Source organism: Sturnira hondurensis, unplaced genomic scaffold, assembly GCF_014824575.4.
Source record: "Sturnira hondurensis isolate 20B ecotype Veracruz unplaced genomic scaffold, ASM1482457v3 Scaffold0017082, whole genome shotgun sequence".
Taxonomy (NCBI): Eukaryota; Metazoa; Chordata; class Mammalia; order Chiroptera; family Phyllostomidae; genus Sturnira; species Sturnira hondurensis.
In genome coordinates, this window is record NW_028089713.1 from 1,470,132 (window position 1) to 1,476,573 (window position 6,442).

Consider the following 6,442-nt stretch of genomic DNA (forward strand, 5'->3'; position numbering starts at 1 on the left):
CAATCTCCCTGGCTGCCTCTGCCTGGGTGCCCACCCCTTTCTCCCACTCTGAGAGCCCTGGCCCAAGCACCACTTCCGGCGTTGGTCCTAGGACTGGCCCTGAGGACCTTGACTAGGGGTGAGACTGTCGGGACTGGAGATCCCCAGGACTGGGGCTAGTGTGCTGGGGCAATTTGCTGAGAGGGCATGTCTCCAAAGGTACCTCTCCCACCTTCGGAGTCTGCACAGACAGGTCCTGTTGGCCATGTTCATTTGTAGAGTTCTTGAAAACAGTAGCTTTTAGAGCTTGTCCTCTCCCCTGTTCATGGGTCTTGTCATCTACCTTCAGGTACAAAGCTCCCTGGTTGGCCGCACCCCTCCAGGGCCTGAATGGCCCCACCAAGAGCCATCACCCACACTTTCTGCCCTGAAGGCTACGTCAGTGTGTCCTTCTAGAATTAGACCCTGCAGGCCAACCAGGGATCACCCAAGAATACTCACAGACTAGCTAAGCCCAGAGAGGAGGTTGAACTGGCCCAAAGCCCCGCAGGAGTTAGTGACAAGCCTCGATTAGGACTGAGCCCAGTGCCCACGCTGCCCATACTATTGGACTCAGGGGTCAGAGGCAACTGGGATGGGATGGCAGTGGCACAGTGGCCCCGTGGGGGCCCCTCCCGGCCTTGCTTCCCCCTGAAGGCTGTGAGGAGAGGGACTGGTGCCTCAAGTGTGATGGGCACCAAAACAGGGAGGTCTGCTTCCTCCGCCCTGCCAGTGGGCGTGGCCTCTTTAGTTTGGGGGCCCTGGCAGTGGGGGAGTCTCTTGGGGAGGGGTGGTAGGCGGTGTGAACATGTTCCTGCCTGAACCCTTTCCTGGGGCTGATCTGAAGTGACCGACACCCTTTAGGTCTGAGGCTTTGAGCCTTGGCCTTTCCCTGGGAGAAGGAGTTGTTGGGAGTAGAACAATTTCCCTTCCAGAAGACGTGGGCCTGAGGTCAACCACTCAGGCCTGCACCTGCCCTCCAATGTCAGCATAAGGTCTCTGTAGACTACTCAGGGGATGGGCATGGCAGAGCGAAGGGAGCAACTGCGCGTAGCAGGAGCGTCCTGTGTGCTGCCCACGGGGGCACCCTTTGAAGGGCCTTCCAGCTCTTTGCTGCCTCTGTACTCTCTGCCAGGCATGCAGATTTCCTGGGCACACAGCCCTTTATCACATAAAACTGCTGAGGGTTGAAGGGTGCAATGAGGGCTGGACCCAGAACTTTCCAGGCTTCGGGAAGAGAAAGCAGTCCGCCTGGTTCCGTAACCCATGTCTGTGATGAGAACGCTGGGAGTCAAGCAAGCCGTGCAAAGGCAGGGATGGGATCAGAAGGGCAGAGAGAGGGGCTATGGCAAAGGAACCGTGTTTTAGACAATCAGAGAGAATGGAACCAAAGGGCAGAGTTTCAAGGAACCAGGGAGATGGATGAGGTCAAGAGGTTTCTGAACATCTCGCATGTGCCAAATAGTAGACAAGTCTCTGGGTACAAAGTTTCTGGGAGCTCCCGTCTAGTGGGGCGGCTACGTAAACAGCGGGGCTGCTGCAGGACTGAAGTGGAGCTGGGGCTGCCTGCAGGGCTTGTTCTGCGGCTCGAGCTGAGGACGGTGGGGTGAGAGAACCACGGAGGGTTTTTTTGGTTTTGTTATGTTTTGTTTTTCCAGGAGGGCTAACACCATGTGCAAAGTGCAGGGATGAGGGAATAAGGTCTCACAGTTCTGTGAGGCCAGAGCTTAGAGTAGGTGGGGCTGGAGGTGATGCCGTAAAGAGGGGCGGGTGCTGGGTTCTGAAGACCCTTCCACTTCTACTGAAAACCTGAAAGCACATGGCCACATGTGGAAAGAGACATCACCAGTCTGCAATTTAGGACGAGCTCTCTGGCAGCCAAGTGATGGGTTGATGGTGCGGGTAAATCTGGAGATGAGAACCCCAGTTTGGAGACAAATCCTGGGGAAAAATAAATTCTAGCAGTGGCAGGAAGGAGAGGAGAGAACTTACGTGATAGATAGGAAACAGGGCCACAGAACTTTGTGCCTGTCTGAGACTAGACTGTAAGGTGGTGACAAACATCAAGGTTGGAACTATGGGTATGACAGGCCAGGCTGGGAGCTCCTTAGGGGCTCCTCGACTCCCAGAGCCTCCTTGTATTGGCTGTGTGGCGTGGGGCAAGCGACTTACCCTTTCTGAGCCTAGTTGCGCCACTTGTAAAACAAAGATACTAAAAGCAATCTCGTGTGGTTGTTGAACACATTAAAAACAATGGACACCAAAGCATGAGGCTTGGCTCATGGTAGGAAGTCAGTAAGTAACAGACACAGTTACCATCGTTGGCCCATTCAGCAAACACTCATTGAGCACCTGCTGTGTGCGGGGGACTGTGCTGGATCCTTGAGGCAGAGGGGTGATTCTAAGCCTCGATCCCTAGTCTCAAGCAGGTCACCATCCCGTGGAGAGGGATGTGCACAGGGACAGCCGCGTACAAGGTGATACGGGCTGGGGCAGAGGGAGAATCCCTCTTACTGTACCTAAGGGAATCAGGGACAGTTTCACAGAGGACAGGTGACACCTTAAACAATGTAGGGCCAACCACTTGCTCAGAGACTGTCACCTCACCCCCTGCCCCTGACATAGGATTATTTCAGAATCTCCAAAATCTTCCATTTTGAAGACATCACCTTGCTCCTTGCTCCTGCTGAGGGGGGTGGACTGCAGAATGCAGTCTCTTTGGGGCTCAGAAAGTAACAGGTGAAACTTCAGCAGGCCCAGTGCCAGGCATGAACGGGGATGGGCAGGTGGAAAGGACAACCAGGTAAGAGTGACTCTGGACAGGTGGGCGGAGCTTACTAGCTGGACAGGGAACCAGTATGTGCGCACTGTTTGAGCCGTCCTATTTTTTCTGCTCCCTGTCTGTGCCCTTCGGAAAATTCCCTCTGAAGCCTCCCTCCCACGCCAGTGTTTTCCCTACACTGCTGTCAACGAGCCCAGCTCAGCAGACGCAGCACCACCTGGCTCTCCCACTGAGAAGGGACTCCTGTCCTGCTGCCCCACAAGCAAGACCATGGGCTTTAAAGCCACGTATGCTGTGACCTTGGGCACTCACTCACAGCTCCGGTTCCCCATCAGCACCACAGAGGTGGTGTTAGTCCTGCTCTCACGTGGCCATTGTGAGCTTTCAGTGAGATGTTCACTCGGCACCTGATCCATGTTCTTCCCTTTCTCTGCAGCCCAGTTACTGCCTCCCGTCAGGGTCAGACAGGAAACTCTTGACTGAGGTTCCCCTGGACCCCTGGCTTCTAGGGCCCCTCCCTTCTGCTAGTTGAAGGGTCTGTGGCATCCTGGGAGGCCGTGGTCCCCTAGCAGCAGGATGCTGGCCGGCCTGAGCCTTGTGACAACAGGGGCCAGGAGCAGTCCAGGCCACTTCCACTCTGATCTTGCCTCTCCTCCCTGCTGCAGAGACCTGCCACTGCCCTGCAGACAGGACATGTGGCCCCGCGTGCCTGAGGGCTGAGTGGGGAAGCTGGAAAGAGCCCTTGCTCACGGGCCATGTGGATAGTGTATTGGCATGGCTTCCGGAAAACCGAAGCCCAAGGCCATCCCACGTTCCCCTGGGAAGCTCAGCATCCAGATCGGAGAGTTCGTGGAACAGAGATGGCTCCTCCTTTCGGGCCCCACCCTGCAGGGACACTTGGAAGGCCCCAGACCTGACTCTGCCCCTAAGGGCCTCAGTTTATCTGGGCCTCTGTTTTCCTCCTCTGCAAAATGGGAATAATGTGAACCCCATCCTCTCAGGAGGGTTAAATGACAGCGTAACTGTGCAAGTGCTTTGTGAATTGCGAAAACATCTGCATGTGTTTGCAGTCCTTAGTGTTCAGCCAAAGGCCCTTCGCAGGGTTCTAGGAGACACGTAAAGGCAGGAGAAATGGGAAAGTAAGTAAAAGCAGCTTAAAACTCTCCCCAGGGCAGGTACATCCTTGGCAGGGGGTAGGGAGGACAGTAGCCGAGACCTGAGCCTGGGGACTGACCTGTGGGCTGGCTCTCTAGGGCATTAACAGTCAGTAGGGTCAACAGGACTCGGCTGGACTCAGCCAATTCTTACTCCTCTTCTGAGTAAACCCAGGCCATTGTTTTCCAGTAACATATCACTGCACCACGCATCATACCCCCTTCCCACCGTCACACACACCATGCACAGCCACTCCAGACTTCAGAGGGGGCACGGCTGCATCCCCAGAGGGTTCTGGGGCAGGGCAGACATATAAACAGAGTCAGCCAATCACAGCCCTGTCGACCCTAGCAACAATCAGACCAATTAGAACCCCGAGCCCGCACCAGCACTGCCTCCCAAACATACCACAATCCTTCAGGTTGCTGCATTGCCACAGGAAGGAAACCACCACACGAAGAAGAGAAAAGGGGAAAGAGGCCCTTAGCAGCAAGCCTGGGCCAGGCATTGGGGTGAGGATGCAGGCGACACTGGCTAGGGCTGGGTCGTGGAGAGGGACCCCGTGCAGGCCGGGGGAGAAGAGAGAGAGTTGGCTCACCTGGGCTTCCTAAGTCCATTTTCTAGCCCCGGGCCTCAGTATGCTCACCCATAGGTGGGGTCAGAGACTCCTGTTTGTATTATAGGATGTGCTCGGAGTATGCAATTCTTCTCCAACTAGTAAGTAAGGCTAGAAACCGTAGATTTTCTTTTCAGAAAACCTTAAGAATTGCAAGACTTCTGGGCAAAGGAGAGTTGATTGATCCCCAGACAGATCTAAAATCAAAGCCCGAAATCCGGCTCCTGAGCACATCATACAGGGTGTGGCAAAGAAAGGTGTGCAGTTGTTCACATGGAAATGATCCGGCAAATAGTCAGCGATACCACCACGAGGGGAACCTCTGTCCCGAGTGCCCACAGCCGCAACCCTCTGTGTGCTCTGCCGCACAGAGATGGGCCTCAGCTGCATTTGATACCATCCATCTGGCACCTGGCCTGTGCCAGGCACGGGCGCTGGCTTCAGCTGTGGCCAGGTCAGGACTTTGAGGGGCCTGTAGAACGTGTTGGTGGTGATGTCTGGAATTGCCAGGAGGCCTGTGGGACAGGCCTGGAGGCTGGTGTCTTAGGGATGGCAGACTGCCCCCGGAGGGCTTTACTCAGGGCCAGGGAAGAGGGCTGAAGCTTGAACCTTGTGGGCTTCGTAAACCAGCTTCTGGCTTCCAGCTTCCAGAACTCCTCATCCTCCCTTCGGTCAGCTCCCAGAGAGATCGTAATTAGCATTGAAAACCTGGCAACTGGGCTCTGCTGCCAGCTGCTTCTGGTAGCTCTCCGACAGCGGGCCTTTGGGCCCCAAGACTCCCTTCAGAATCTGAGCAAATCTAAGGAACTCACTCACCAGTATAAAAAATATGTGCATATTTCCCATTCATTTTCAGGACCTAGGGACCTGCCAAAGCCCACTCACAGACTCACTTGTGGGGCCCTAGCACACGAGGCCCTTGTGAGTCTGTGTCTGCCTCCCTCGTCGGCCACGTCAGACTACGTGTACTTTCCTCGTCCGCGCTGCTGTATTTCACTGCTTCAGGCCTTTGCGCATGTTGTTCCCACCAGCTGAAGACACTTCCTCCCTCACCTGGCATCTAGTAAACTCCTATTCGCTCTCCAAAGCCCAGCTCAGGAGTTGCCACCTCCTAGTCAGAGCCCTCGATGCTACACAGACGCGCTTGACCGCACCACCGTCAGAACAGTGCTGCTCTCATTGTGTCTCCCAACAGGTGGGGCTCCATGTCTGCCTTCTCACTGGGCTCCGAGTCTCCCAAGGCCAGACACCACGCCTTTAGCCTTGTAGCCCCAGTACCCAGCAAAGAATAGGTCTGGAAAACCAAAACGGCAGAACTTAACTGGCAGAGGAAAGAGGTGACAAATCGAAGGCCCGTGAGCAAACTGGAGGACAGGACAGGAGCTGGGAACAGGGAGGGCGTCAAGCAGGAAGGAGGCTCCAGGAGGAGCCTAGAGGACAAGATGAGAGGCACAACTGAATTCTCCCACTAGGAAGCCATGGGCAGAGTGACCAACTGTCCGGGTTTTCTGGGGACTGTCGGATGTAGAGTTGAAATGCCTAGGCGAACAGAGATGGTGAGTCACCTGAGACTGGAGAACTTGATGAGGGCAGTCCTAGAGGTGGGGGTGGGGGGCGGATGAAAGGTGGGGAAGGGCGGCTGGCAGTGCTGAGGACTGCTGAGTGCTAGGCTCTGCCAGGAAGAGCAGAGCAGGCGGGAGCTCGAGGACCGTGCCAGCCTCCCAGCCCAGCTCTCCTGCCCCCACTGCCCGGAGAGAAAGCAAACAGAGCTGGCATCGGGAACAGCATGTACGTCTTGGTGACATTCCTGCAGCACCCCAAGCCTGCCACCTCTGTCACCAGCCTTTCTTCCCCTGTCCCAATCCCTGCAT